A 14,833-nucleotide genomic window follows, 5' to 3' on the forward strand; every position below is an offset into this window, starting at 1 on the left:
TATAAATACACCGGAAAACGTTTTGCATCTCAAAATGAATTTTAGTAGCTTACTTCCATTTGAAATCTGGACCAAAAAACAATCAAGATACGTCTTTGAAACGGATACGAACTTTGGCAGCAGATAATGGATTTCATCAATGAAATAAAGAGGTTTAAGTCATGGGGGGTTGGTTAAAGGAAGTTTTCAATCAAGCATCCGTTGTGAGGTCCGGAAGACATCGTTTCTGAGGGAAGTGGTCATGTGGAACGGTTGGCTTCCCCCAAGTTCCGGAATTCAATATGACTCTAAAAATATGTGTAATTTGGCGCATTTCAGGATTTTAATATCGACGTAGTGCACGCGATTCCACAGATGGACTGCATGAAAGGAAATGCAGTCTAGGCGAGCAACAAACGGACAAATTACAAATCCGATCGACTTACATAAATGGCGTCGAAGTTCAAAAATGTCCGTTACGCCTTCAAGCACGGCGACTGGATGTGACGCTGGAAATGTGTAGCTGGGGGAAAACGTTTCCGAAAGGCAATGACCATCGCAAACGCTTTCGTTGGGATGATGGAAAAATGAAAGCTTCGAGTGTTTTCTGTGTCAGCTTCGATTATTGAGAATGCGTTCCATTAAATGGGTTTATGTATTTCATCAATTGATTATAAGTCAAACCAGTAAAATTTGTTACTTTGGGAATAAAGGATAAATTGTGATCCTCACTTAAAAAAAACTGTGATGGAAGACAAAGACAACTTTTGACATATGACTCATCATCTTCAATATTAGATATATAAGTGAGGTTAATATTTCCACAATGTTTGTTCACTAATTTTTTCTCATAATACCAATCTAGTATCTAATATAAATACTACCAATTTAGTTCCTAAATAAAATCACTAAAAAATTGATATTGATTGAAAAAATGATACCACATCCATAAAATTACTAACTAAAATCTAGTAGTAGATAATATTTCTAGTTGCCTGGTTACAGCTACTTTCACTTTGTCAACAACTACTCTTTTGTTTTGTGGTTGTTGTTGCCTTAGTCTTGAGTCAAATGCAGCAACTCATTCAAGCCACATCATTCAATATTCTGCTCCGTCCTCACTAAGACATGATGAGCCAAAGTTTACAAGTGCACCTTTTCTCTGAATTAGTGTCTCATCTCGAACAATAAGAAGAATTTAAGTAACCTGGCTGAAGCTCAAGACACGTGCAGACTTAAGTAGATGGACTTCCAGAAGCCACAACTCTGAAATGTAAGTTAATACACCTTTTATTCTTAGAAAATGTTCAAATTCAAAGGAAATTTTATAATGGCAATTAATTAAAAGATGGCCTAGGCTAGAGCCTACTTAATGTATAAAATTACCAGCTATAATCTAGTAGCAGTTATTTCTAGTTGCCTAGTTACAGCTACTTTCACTTTGTCAACAACTACTCTTTTGTTTTGTGGTTGTTGTTGCCTTAGTCTTGAGTCAAATGCAGCAACTCATTCAAGCCACATCATTCAATGTTCTGCTCCGTCCTCATTAAGACATGATGAGCCAAAGTTTACAAGTGCACCTTTTCTCTGAATTAGTGTCTCATCCCGAACAATAAGAAGAATTTAAGTAACCTGGCTGAAGCTCAAGACAAGTGCTGACCCAAGTAGATGGACTTCCAGAAGCCACAACTCCGGAGGCAAGAGTGAAGACCTTTCAACAATATACTACAACATAGAAGTATTGTTCGAGGGGCCAGATTTAAATCAAGGAACACAACGTAGGGAAAAGAAGGAAGGTCCAAGCCCTCAGATTGACGTGTTAAGCTTCAGGACCCACACCTCCAAGAGTGGAATTATTTAGAAATGTAAGTTAATACAACTTTTATTCTTTGAAAATGTTCAAATTCAAAGGAAATTTTATAATGGCAATTAATTAAAAGATATGGCCTAGGCTAGAGCTTAATGTATAAAATTACCAGCTATAATCTAGTAGTAGTTATTTCTAGTTGCCTAGTTACAGCTACTTTCACTTTGTCAACAACTACTCTTTTGTTTTGTGGTTGTTGTTGCTTTAGTTTTGAGTCAAATGCAGCTCATTCAAGCCACATCATTCGGTATTCTGCTCCGTCCTCACTAAGACATGATAGCCAAAATTTACAAGTGCACCTTTTCTCTGAATTAGTGTCTCATCCCGAACAATAAGAAGAATTTAAGTAACCTGGCTGAAGCTCAAGACACGTGCAGACCTAAGTAGATGGACTTCCAGAAGCCATAACTCTGGAGGCAAGAGTGAAGACCCTTCAACAATATACTACAACATAGAAATATTGTTCAGAGGGGCCAAATTTAAATTAAGGAACACAACGTAGGGAAAAGAAGGAAGGTCCAAGCCCTCAGATTGACGTGTTAAGCTTCAGGACCCACACCTCCAAGAGTGGAATTATTTAGAAATGTAAGTTAATACACCTTTTATTCTTAGAAAATGTTCAAATTCAAAGGAAATTTTATAATGGCAATTAATTAAAAGGTGGCCTAGGCTAGAGCCTACTTAATGTATAAAATTACCAGCTATAATCTAGTAGCAGTTATTTCTAGTTGCCTAGTTACAGCTACTTTCACTTTGTCAACAACTACTCTTTTGTTTTATGGCTGTTGTTGCCTTAGTTTTGAATCAAATGCAGCAACTCATTCAAGCCATATCATTCAGTATTCTGCTCCGTCCTCACTAAGACATGATGAGCCAAAGTTTACAAGTGCACCTTTTCTTTGAATTAGGGTCTCATCCCGAACAATAAGAAGAATTTAAGTAACCTGGCTGAAGCTCAAGACACGTGCTGACCCAAGTAGATGGACTTCCAGAAGACACAACTCTGGAGGCAAGAGTGAAGACCCTTCAACAATATACTACAACATAGAAATATTGTTCAGAGGGGCCAAATTTAAATTAAGGAACACAACGTATGGAATAGAAGGAAGGTCCAAGCTCTTAGATTGACGTGTTAAGCTTCAGGACCCACACCTCCAAGAGTGGAATTATTTAGAAATGTAAGTTAATACACCTTTTATTCTTAGAAAATGTTCAAATTCAAAGGAAATTTTATAATGGCAATTAATTAAAAGGTGGCCTAGGCTAGAGCCTACTTAATGTATAAAATTACCAGCTATAATCTAGTAGCAGTTATTTCTAGTTGCCTAGTTACTGCTACTTTCACTTTGTCAACAACTGTGCTTTTGTTTTGTGGTTGTTGTTGCCTTAGTCTTGAGTCAAATGCAGCAACTCATTCAAGCCACATCATTCAATGTTCTGCTCCGTCCTCATTAAGACATGATGAGCCAAAGTTTACAAGTGCACCTTTTCTCTGAATTAGTGTCTCATCCCGAACAATAAGAAGAATTTAAGTAACCTGGCTGAAGCCAAGACACGTGCAGACCTAAGTAGATGGACTTCCAGAAACCACAACTCCGGAGGCAAGAGTGAAGACCCTTCAACAATATACTACAACATAGAAGTATTGTTCAGAGGGGCCAGATTTAAATCAAGGAACACAACGTAGGGAAAAGAAGGTCCAAGCCCTCAGATTGACGTGTTAAGCTTCAGGACCCACACCTCCAAGAGTGGAATTATTTAGAAATGTAAGTTAATACACCTTTTATTCTTAGAAAATGTTCAAATTCAAAGGAAATTTTATAATGGCAATTAATTAAAAGGTGGCCTAGGCTAGAGCCTACTTAATGTATAAAATTACCAGCTATAATCTAGTAGCAGTTATTTCTAGTTGCCTAGTTACAGCTACTTTCACTTTGTCAACAACTACTCTTTTGTTTTATGGCTGTTGTTGCCTTAGTTTTGAATCAAATGCAGCAACTCATTCAAGCCATATCATTCAGTATTCTGCTCCGTCCTCACTAAGACATGATGAGCCAAAGTTTACAAGTGCACCTTTTCTTTGAATTAGGATCTCATCCCGAACAATAAGAAGAATTTAAGTAACCTGGCTGAAGCTCAAGACACGTGCTGACCCAAGTAGATGGACTTCCAGAAGACACAACTCTGGAGGCAAGAGTGAAGACCCTTCAACAATATACTACAACATAGAAATATTGTTCAGAGGGGCCAAATTTAAATTAAGGAACACAACGTATGGAATAGAAGGAAGGTCCAAGCTCTTAGATTGACGTGTTAAGCTTCAGGACCCACACCTCCAAGAGTGGAATTATTTAGAAATGTAAGTTAATACACCTTTTATTCTTAGAAAATGTTCAAATTCAAAGGAAATTTTATAATGGCAATTAATTAAAAGGTGGCCTAGGCTAGAGCCTACTTAATGTATAAAATTACCAGCTATAATCTAGTAGCAGTTATTTCTAGTTGCCTAGTTACAGCTACTTTCACTTTGTCAACAACTACTCTTTTGTTTTATGGCTGTTGTTGCCTTAGTTTTGAATCAAATGCAGCAACTCATTCAAGCCATATCATTCAGTATTCTGCTCCGTCCTCACTAAGACATGATGAGTCAAAGTTTACAAGTGCACCTTTTCTCTGAATTAGTGTCTCATCCCGAACAATAAGAAGAATTTAAGTAACCTGGCTGAAGCTCAAGACACGTGCAGACCTAAGTAGATGGACTTCCAGAAGCCACAACTCCGGAGGCAACAGTGAAGACCCTTCAACAATATACTACAACATAGAAATTTTGTTCAGAGGGGCCAAATTTAAATTAAGGAACACAACGTACGGGATAGAAGGAAGGTCCAAGCTCTCAGATTGACGTGTTAAGCTTCAAGACCCACACCTCCAAGAGTGGAATTATTTAGAAATGTAAGTTAATACACCTTTAATTCTTAGAAAATGTTTAATTCAAAGAAAATTACAATAACAAAAAGGCCTAAGCTGGGGCCTACCTCATTCATAAAATAAGTAGCTACAATCTAGTAGCAGTTGGTACTTCTAACTTCTAGTTGCCTAGTTACTGATACTTTCACTTTTAAAACAATTACGCTTTTGTTTTGTCGTTGTTGTTGCCATAGTTTACATTTAAACTGAGTAACATTCCTCCATTCTGTTCAGTCTTTATTAAGTTGTCACGATGAGAGGGAGCCAATCACCAAAATTAGCAAATTAATTTTATTGTAGATATTTCGTGACTGGTGCTGTTAAAACAATAAAGAAATGAATGAAGATGGAAGCACACAAACCAATACATTAACTTTTAGAAGTGTTAAGTGTATAAGAAATAAGAAGTCTTTGGAAATTGATAAATTTGTCCATGGTGAATTTTGAGAAATAGTAAGTAAATTAATCTTTTGTTTTGGAAATATATTATTACACTGAACCTATTGAAAGAAGTTCTAAATGTTTTTTTTTTTATATTGTCCACAGAGGCGTCGAATTATTCAAAGACTCAACACTACTAACAGAAAAAAGAAACTGAACAGAAATCCTTAGAGGAGGTAGCAGCAGAAAGCTTCAATGAACTGAACTTATTCCGGATAACGTAACTACATGCCCATTTTCATTCTATAAAACTATACAAGATGTTAGAGGGGTGTCAGTAATTCAAAGGGAGTTTAGTAAGAACTAAGATATGAGGAAAATTATTAATGAGCATGGCTCAATACATAAACCAATTCGAAGACTCGAGGATTCATCCTTTGTGTCAATTTTTGTCATTCTTTCTCTACACCTTCTGTGTTTATTCGTAAATATATATCATTGTGTTGTATCTTCGGCGAATAATCTCAATTTCGAGGCCAATTAAGCAAAGTTTACCCCTCAGGGTACTATATATTTGTCACATCAAACAACTACTGATGTTGCCCAGGACACGATAATGTTATATTTTTGCGAATATACACAGAAGGTGTTCAAAAGAATTACACAACTGTAACAGAAAGGAATAATCCTCGATGACTCCGACTTATTTTATTTACTGATTCGTGTTCATAAATGGTTTCCCTCATATATTAGATCTTACTGCAACCCCTCAGTTGCTGACATTTTCGTAAACACCCTGTACATTCAGAGGCCTCAACTGTGTCAAGAAGCACAGACAAATTAATGAAAGTGATAGAGAAAGAAACTATTTTTATAATTAGGGTACCAAATTACCCACTTTGTCGACACAATTGTTCAAAAACAATTGAGTAAAGATGTCTTCTGGTCTTTCTTAGGCAGTGAGTCAATCAACTTTGATTTTTGATTGGGAACCTTACACATACAAGGTGTTAAAAAGAAGTGCCAGTAATTCAAAGGGAGTTTAGTAAGAACTACGATATGAGGAAAATTATTAATGAGCATGGCTCAGTAAATAAACCATTTCGAAGACTCGAGGATTCATCCTTTGTGTCAATTTTTGTCATTCGTCTTGGACGTATTCTGTGTTTATTCGTAAATATATATCATTGTATTGTATCTTCGGCGAAAAATCTTCATTTCGAGGTCAATTCAGAAAAGTTTACCCCTTTGGGTACTGTATATTTGCCACATCAAACCACCGGTGTTGCCCAGGACACGATAATGTTATATTTTTGCGAATATACACAGAAGGCGTTCAAAAGAATTACACAAATGTAACAGAAAGGAATAATCCTCGATGTCTTCGACTTAGTTTATTTACCGATTCGTGTTCATAAATGGTTTCCCTCATATATTAGATCTTACTGCAACCCCTCAGTTTCTGGCATTTTCGTAAACACCCTGTACATTCAGGGGCCACAACTGTGTCAAGAAGCACAGACAAATTAATGAAAGTAATGGTGAAAGAAATTATCCTTATAATTAGGGTACCAAATACCCACTTTGCCAACATAATTCTTCAAAAACAATTGAGTAAAGATGTCCTCTGGTCTTTCTTAGGCAGTGAGTCAATCAACTTTGATTTTTGATTGGGAACCTTACACATACAAGGTGTTAAAAAAAAGTGCCAGTAATTCAAAGGGAGTTTAGTAAGAACTACGATATGAGGAAAATTATTAATGAGCATGGCTCAGTAAATAAACCATTTCGAAGACTCGAGGATTCATCCTTTGTGTCAATTTTTGTCATTCGTCTTGGACGTATTCTGTGTTTATTCGTAAATATATATCATTGTATTGTATCTTCGGCGAAAAATCTTCATTTCGAAGTCAATTCAGAAAAGTTTACCCCTTTGGGTACTGTATATTTGCCACATCAAACCACCGGTGTTGCCCAGGACACGATAATGTTATATTTTTGCGAATATACACAGAAGGCGTTCAAAAGAATTACACAAATGTAACAGAAAGGAATAATCCTCGATGTCTTCGACTTAGTTTATTTACCGATTCGTGTTCATAAATGGTTTCCCTCATATATTAGATCTTACTGCAACCCCTCAGTTGCTGACATTTTCGTAAACACCCTGTACATTCAGGGGCCACAACTGTGTCAAGAAGCACAGACAAATTAATGAAAGTAATGGTGAAAGAAATTATCCTTATAATTAGGGTACCAAATACCCACTTTGCCAACATAATTCTTCAAAAACAATTGAGTAAAGATGTCCTCTGGTCTTTCTTAGGCAGTGAGTCAATCAACTTTGATTTTTGATTGGGAACCTTACACATACAAGGTGTTAAAAAAAAGTGCCAGTAATTCAAAGGGAGTTTAGTAAGAACTACGATATGAGGAAAATTATTAATGAGCATGGCTCAGTAAATAAACCATTTCGAAGACTCGAGGATTCATCCTTTGTGTCAATTTTTGTCATTCGTCTTGGACGTATTCTGTGTTTATTCGTAAATATATATCATTGTATTGTATCTTCGGCGAAAAATATTCATTTCGAAGTCAATTCAGAAAAGTTTACCCCTTTGGGTACTGTATATTTGCCACATCAAACCACCGGTGTTGCCCAGGACACGATAATGTTATATTTTTGCGAATATACACAGAAGGCGTTCAAAAGAATTACACAAATGTAACAGAAAGGAATAATCCTCGATGTCTTCGACTTAGTTTATTTACCGATTCGTGTTCATAAATGGTTTCCCTCATATATTAGATCTTACTGCAACCCCTCAGTTGCTGACATTTTCGTAAACACCCTGTACATTCAGGGGCCACAACTGTGTCAAGAAGCACAGACAAATTAATGAAAGTAATGGTGAAAGAAATTATCCTTATAATTAGGGTACCAAATACCCACTTTGCCAACATAATTCTTCAAAAACAATTGAGTAAAGATGTCCTCTGGTCTTTCTTAGGCAGTGAGTCAATCAACTTTGATTTTTGATTGGGAACCTTACACATACAAGGTGTTAAAAAAAAGTGCCAGTAATTCAAAGGGAGTTTAGTAAGAACTACGATATGAGGAAAATTATTAATGAGCATGGCTCAGTAAATAAACCATTTCGAAGACTCGAGGATTCATCCTTTGTGTCAATTTTTGTCATTCGTCTTGGACGTATTCTGTGTTTATTCGTAAATATATATCATTGTATTGTATCTTCGGCGAAAAATCTTCATTTCGAGGTCAATTCAGAAAAGTTTACCCCTTTGGGTACTGTATATTTGCCACATCAAACCACCGGTGTTGCCCAGGACACGATAATGTTATATTTTTGCGAATATACACAGAAGGCGTTCAAAAGAATTACACAAATGTAACAGAAAGGAATAATCCTCGATGTCTTCGACTTAGTTTATTTACCGATTCGTGTTCATAAATGGTTTCCCTCATATATTAGATCTTACTGCAACCCCTCAGTTGCTGACATTTTCGTAAACACCCTGTACATTCAGGGGCCACAACTGTGTCAAGAAGCACAGACAAATTAATGAAAGTAATGGTGAAAGAAATTATCCTTATAATTAGGGTACCAAATACCCACTTTGCCAACATAATTCTTCAAAAACAATTGAGTAAAGATGTCCTCTGGTCTTTCTTAGGCAGTGAGTCAATCAACTTTGATTTTTGATTGGGAACCTTACACATACAAGGTGTTAAAAAAAGTGCCAGTAATTCAAAGGGAGTTTAGTAAGAACTACGATATGAGGAAAATTATTAATGAGCATGGCTCAGTAAATAAACCATTTCGAAGACTCGAGGATTCATCCTTTGTGTCAATTTTTGTCATTCTTCTTGGACGTATTCTGTGTTTATTCGTAAATATATATCATTGTATTGTATCTTCGGCGAAAAATCTTCATTTCGAAGTCAATTCAGAAAAGTTTACCCCTTTGGGTACTGTATATTTGCCACATCAAACCACCGGTGTTGCCCAGGACACGATAATGTTATATTTTTGCGAATATACACAGAAGGCGTTCAAAAGAATTACACAAATGTAACAGAAAGGAATAATCCTCGATGTCTTCGACTTAGTTTATTTACCGATTCGTGTTCATAAATGGTTTCCCTCATATATTAGATCTTACTGCAACCCCTCAGTTGCTGACATTTTCGTAAACACCCTGTACATTCAGGGGCCACAACTGTGTCAAGAAGCACAGACAAATTAATGAAAGTAATGGTGAAAGAAATTATCCTTATAATTAGGGTACCAAATACCCACTTTGCCAACATAATTCTTCAAAAACAATTGAGTAAAGATGTCCTCTGGTCTTTCTTAGGCAGTGAGTCAATCAACTTTGATTTTTGATTGGGAACCTTACACATACAAGGTGTTAAAAAAAAGTGCCAGTAATTCAAAGGGAGTTTAGTAAGAACTACGATATGAGGAAAATTATTAATGAGCATGGCTCAGTAAATAAACCATTTCGAAGACTCGAGGATTCATCCTTTGTGTCAATTTTTGTCATTCGTCTTGGACGTATTCTGTGTTTATTCGTAAATATATATCATTGTATTGTATCTTCGGCGAAAAATCTTCATTTCGAAGTCAATTCAGAAAAGTTTACCCCTTTGGGTACTGTATATTTGCCACATCAAACCACCGGTGTTGCCCAGGACACGATAATGTTATATTTTTGCGAATATACACAGAAGGCGTTCAAAAGAATTACACAAATGTAACAGAAAGGAATAATCCTCGATGTCTTCGACTTAGTTTATTTACCGATTCGTGTTCATAAATGGTTTCCCTCATATATTAGATCTTACTGCAACCCCTCAGTTGCTGACATTTTCGTAAACACCCTGTACATTCAGGGGCCACAACTGTGTCAAGAAGCACAGACAAATTAATGAAAGTAATGGTGAAAGAAATTATCCTTATAATTAGGGTACCAAATACCCACTTTGCCAACATAATTCTTCAAAAACAATTGAGTAAAGATGTCCTCTGGTCTTTCTTAGGCAGTGAGTCAATCAACTTTGATTTTTGATTGGGAACCTTACACATACAAGGTGTTAAAAAAAAGTGCCAGTAATTCAAAGGGAGTTTAGTAAGAACTACGATATGAGGAAAATTATTAATGAGCATGGCTCAGTAAATAAACCATTTCGAAGACTCGAGGATTCATCCTTTGTGTCAATTTTTGTCATTCGTCTTGGACGTATTCTGTGTTTATTCGTAAATATATATCATTGTATTGTATCTTCGGCGAAAAATCTTCATTTCGAGGTCAATTCAGAAAAGTTTACCCCTTTGGGTACTGTATATTTGCCACATCAAACCACCGGTGTTGCCCAGGACACGATAATGTTATATTTTTGCGAATATACACAGAAGGCGTTCAAAAGAATTACACAAATGTAACAGAAAGGAATAATCCTCGATGTCTTCGACTTAGTTTATTTACCGATTCGTGTTCATAAATGGTTTCCCTCATATATTAGATCTTACTGCAACCCCTCAGTTGCTGACATTTTCGTAAACACCCTGTACATTCAGGGGCCACAACTGTGTCAAGAAGCACAGACAAATTAATGAAAGTAATGGTGAAAGAAATTATCCTTATAATTAGGGTACCAAATACCCACTTTGCCAACATAATTCTTCAAAAACAATTGAGTAAAGATGTCCTCTGGTCTTTCTTAGGCAGTGAGTCAATCAACTTTGATTTTTGATTGGGAACCTTACACATACAAGGTGTTAAAAAAAGTGCCAGTAATTCAAAGGGAGTTTAGTAAGAACTACGATATGAGGAAAATTATTAATGAGCATGGCTCAGTAAATAAACCATTTCGAAGACTCGAGGATTCATCCTTTGTGTCAATTTTTGTCATTCTTCTTGAATGTATTCTGTGTTTGTTCGTAAATATATATCATTGTGTTGTATCTTCGGCGAAAAATCTTCATTTCGAGGCCAATTAAGCAAAGATTACCCCTTAGGGTACTATATATTTGCCACATCAAACAATAATCCTCGATGTCTCCGACTTAGTTTATTTACTGATTCGTGTTCATAAATGGTTTCCCTCATATATTAGATCTTACTGCAACCCCTCAGTTGCTGACATTTTCGTAAACACCCTGTACATTCACGGGTCACAACGGTATCAAGAAGCACAGACAAATTAGTGAAGAATAAATAATCTTCTAATGCTTATTCTTACTGTCAGAAACCTTCCCTTAAAAACATTTAACTGGAGGACCTAGGAGGTCTCAGTACCTCAGAAAGGCCAGAGTCTGGAGTAATTGTATGTGACTGTTTGTTCAGTTTATTAATATATTGTGTAATAAATCAGTGTTATAACTATTAAGAACGAATAAAGAACAGAATAAATTAAAATGTCTTTTATTTATTTACTTGTGTATTAAGTTTAATTAAATATACAAATGTTTTTTTTAAGGATTTGCCCAAAAAAGTAAAGGAAAACTGAATTTTCATGAATGAAATGAAATCTTGATTGCATGTCGTTCAACCCAATCCCTAATTATCTCTTCGAAATCTTTATACAAACGTTTTAGATAACAAAATCCGTTCAAATATATCTTATACATTCTTAAAACTTTCTCAAAGAATTCTAATATACCTAAATTGTTCTTTATTTTGTTTCGGAGAGTACACTGGAACTTTTATCATGGTTCTTTAATAAGAAAACTTTTAGTTTGTTTCATGTTTGTATTCTTATATATTTCAATAAAATACTTCAAGTTTCAGTTATAATTTACTGAGTTCTCAATGACATACTTGTCTTGATTTAATATTTGTTAAATGAGTCTTTTAGAACAAATTATTTTAATTTAATAAAACTCATATGCGATTGCACTCTGCCATCTGTCGGAGAATAGCCATAAATAATTAAATACAGGTTTCTATTTTGTTTTCTTCTCTGTCTTATTTACTTTTAACTTTTTTTGTGGCTCTGAGATAAAATTCTCCTAATTATATGTGTTCAGATAATTGTGATGAACTGAATTTAAATGTCCCAGCCTCTGGTAAGCATCTTATTAATTATTATGATACTGTTTGATCTGCGGCAACCCCATAAAATGAACCAGCCCATGACAATTGCGACCTCCCATGTCAAACGACAAACGCCTGTCAACAGGAACAACTGCCAATTACATCCCGGCCCCGCTTCTCGTGCACTTGATGCGGCACCTGTGTACAAAGACCGGCTCAACATCAATCAGAAGATTTTCGGGGCGGCGCACCTAGGCCGCCCTAATTAGGGACACGGGTCTTAAATGATAAGTTCGCTGTCGGGTGAAGGTCGCCGTTTACGGAAACTAATCGGTTCGAGTGCCGATTAAAGGGTTGTCTGCGACGGGACTTACGGGGGCTTAACACCCCAAGTTTTCTGGATCATTTGTTCTTTGTGTGTGTTTTTTGTAAATCGATTACGCCGGGAACAAAAACTGTTTTGCTTCAAACCAATAACTATTAATCAATCTGTGGGCTGTACAATTCGTAGTCATAAAATAATAATTTATCGATGTCCGCCATTAATTTTATAATAATTTAGGGGTGTTTCCCAGTAAACAACCTTCGTTACAATGTCTACCTTTCGAGATTTATGCCCTGAGTTTATAAAGCGGACCAATAATTATGTCAGTGACACACATTTTTATTTAGCCATAAACCAAAGCAGAGTCTAGACAATAAAACCTGACATATATTTCAGTGCTGAAACTTTTTGATGACCGACTACAAATCTGTAGACAGAACTCAGACTAAAATTATCGATTGCTTTTTGAGTTGTATTGCGTAAACACTACAAATTGTAATTACATCAAACGCTTACAGTTATTGTAATTGTTTGTTTGTGTCTCCGACATAAATCCTGAAAGGCAATCGCTGTAACAAAGGACATTTTGGAAGAAACCCGCCAATCTTTAACGTTATATTTCGTCAAAGGTAAAATTTGAATTTTTTCCACAACAACTTTCTGTAAATTATACGGATAGATAAAAACGGATTAAAGGATAATGCTTATTTAATGAAATTTCAAATGTTTAATGGGTTTAAAGCTGGAGAGGATCATTTTAATATGGCGTACTAAATTGACATGTCATAAATGTCAGAGATATTTAATATGGACTTTTAGGCTATTGGGTATTATTTTAATTCAAACAAAATGAATAATTGTTAATTTTTTACCAATATTTAATAAAATAAATTATTAGAATAATTGTTTTGTCTTATTAATTAACCTCCTAATGAAAGCCTAAGTTTTATTACCAAGAATTACTATTGATGATTGTTGATAAGTTTGTTATTAATTAAAATAAAAAAAATAATTTTATAATAATATAATTAAATCAGGCGTCTGCATCGCCATCTGTCCGAGAATAGCCAAAGCTAATCAAATACAGGTTTCTACTTTATTTTCTTCTCACACTTTTATATAAACATAACATTTTGTACCTCTGAAACAAAATTTTGTTTAAAAAGTATTAATATTATTGTTAACTGATAAATTTTAAGTATAATTTATAAATATAAGTATAATTTTATCCAACAAAATGTGATAAAACAAATAAAATTGGATTTAAAATATTAAATATGTATTAAATTATTAAATTATTATTAAATAGTTTAAATAAAATTTATATACGTTCGCACCGCCATCTGTCCGAGAATCGCCATAGTTAATCAATTACAGGTTCCTATTTTGTTTTCTTCTCACACTTTTACATAAACTTAATTTTTTTGTAGCTGAGAAACAAGATTTATTTTAGAAAGTATCATTGTTATTGTTAATTGAGAAATTTTAGGTATGATTTATAAATAAAAATAAAATTTAATTTAATTTAATTTAAATTTAGATTTAAAATGTTAAATATGTATTAAATTATTAAATTATTATTAAATAGTTTAAATAAAATTTATATACGTTCGCACCGCCATCTGTCCTAGAATAGCCATAGTTAATCAATTACAGGTTCCTATTTTGTTTTATTCTCACACTTTTACATAAACTTAATTTTTTTGTAGCTGAGAAACAAAATTTGTTTTAGAAAGTATCATTGTTATTGTTAATTGAGAAATTTTAGGTATGATTTATAAATAAAAATAAAATTTTATCCAAAAAAATGTCGTAAAGCAAATAGAATTTAGATTTAAAATGTTAAATATGTATTAAATTATTAAATTATTATTAAAATTTATGTACGTTCGCACCGCTACCTGTCCGAGAATAGCCATAGTTAATTAATTACAGGTTTCTATTTTGTTTTCTTCTCACACTTTATAACTTATATTAATATTATTATTAACAGAGAAATTTTAGGTATTATTTATAAATAAAAATATAATTTTATGCAAAAAATGTGATAAATAACATAGAATTTGGATTCAAAACATCAAATATGTAGTAAATTATTATTAAAATGTGTAAATGTGTGAATAAAAGTTGTTCATAAGTGGAGGCAAGGTCGCTGGAGTACTTTTAAATGAACTTGTTATCCCGCAGCTGATCCCCAAAACTATTTATGGTTATTGGTAAAAGGATCATGTCCCTTTCGACACGGCGAATTA

At 34.5% G+C, this 14,833-nt stretch overlaps 3 long non-coding RNA genes across 5 annotated transcripts; all 3 read left to right on the forward strand.

Moving 5' to 3' along the window:
- The first annotated feature begins 1,764 nt into the window (after positions 1-1,764).
- On the forward strand, positions 1,765-3,559 carry LOC126265615 (uncharacterized). 2 transcript variants are annotated; one of them, XR_007548118.1, is made up of 3 exons: positions 1,765-1,844; positions 2,755-3,024; positions 3,348-3,559. It is a non-coding gene; the product is annotated as an uncharacterized LOC126265615 (long non-coding RNA). The 2 variants fall into 2 exon arrangements; XR_007548117.1 differs by lacking the exon at positions 1,765-1,844 and adding an exon at positions 2,140-2,431.
- A 382-nt stretch (positions 3,560-3,941) lies between these two features.
- On the forward strand, positions 3,942-5,536 carry LOC126265614 (uncharacterized). Its single transcript, XR_007548116.1, has 4 exons — positions 3,942-4,205; positions 4,529-4,798; positions 5,114-5,266; positions 5,360-5,536. It is a non-coding gene; the product is annotated as an uncharacterized LOC126265614 (long non-coding RNA).
- A 185-nt stretch (positions 5,537-5,721) lies between these two features.
- LOC126265670 (uncharacterized) lies at positions 5,722-11,638 on the forward strand. 2 transcript variants are annotated; one of them, XR_007548168.1, is made up of 2 exons: positions 5,722-5,840; positions 6,527-11,638. It is a non-coding gene; the product is annotated as an uncharacterized LOC126265670 (long non-coding RNA). The 2 variants fall into 2 exon arrangements; XR_007548169.1 differs by having other exon boundaries at positions 7,212-11,638.
- Positions 11,639-14,833: the final 3,195 nt, after the last annotated feature.

The sequence above is a fragment of the Aethina tumida genome, chromosome 5 (genome assembly GCF_024364675.1).
Source record: "Aethina tumida isolate Nest 87 chromosome 5, icAetTumi1.1, whole genome shotgun sequence".
Taxonomy (NCBI): domain Eukaryota; kingdom Metazoa; phylum Arthropoda; class Insecta; order Coleoptera; family Nitidulidae; genus Aethina; species Aethina tumida.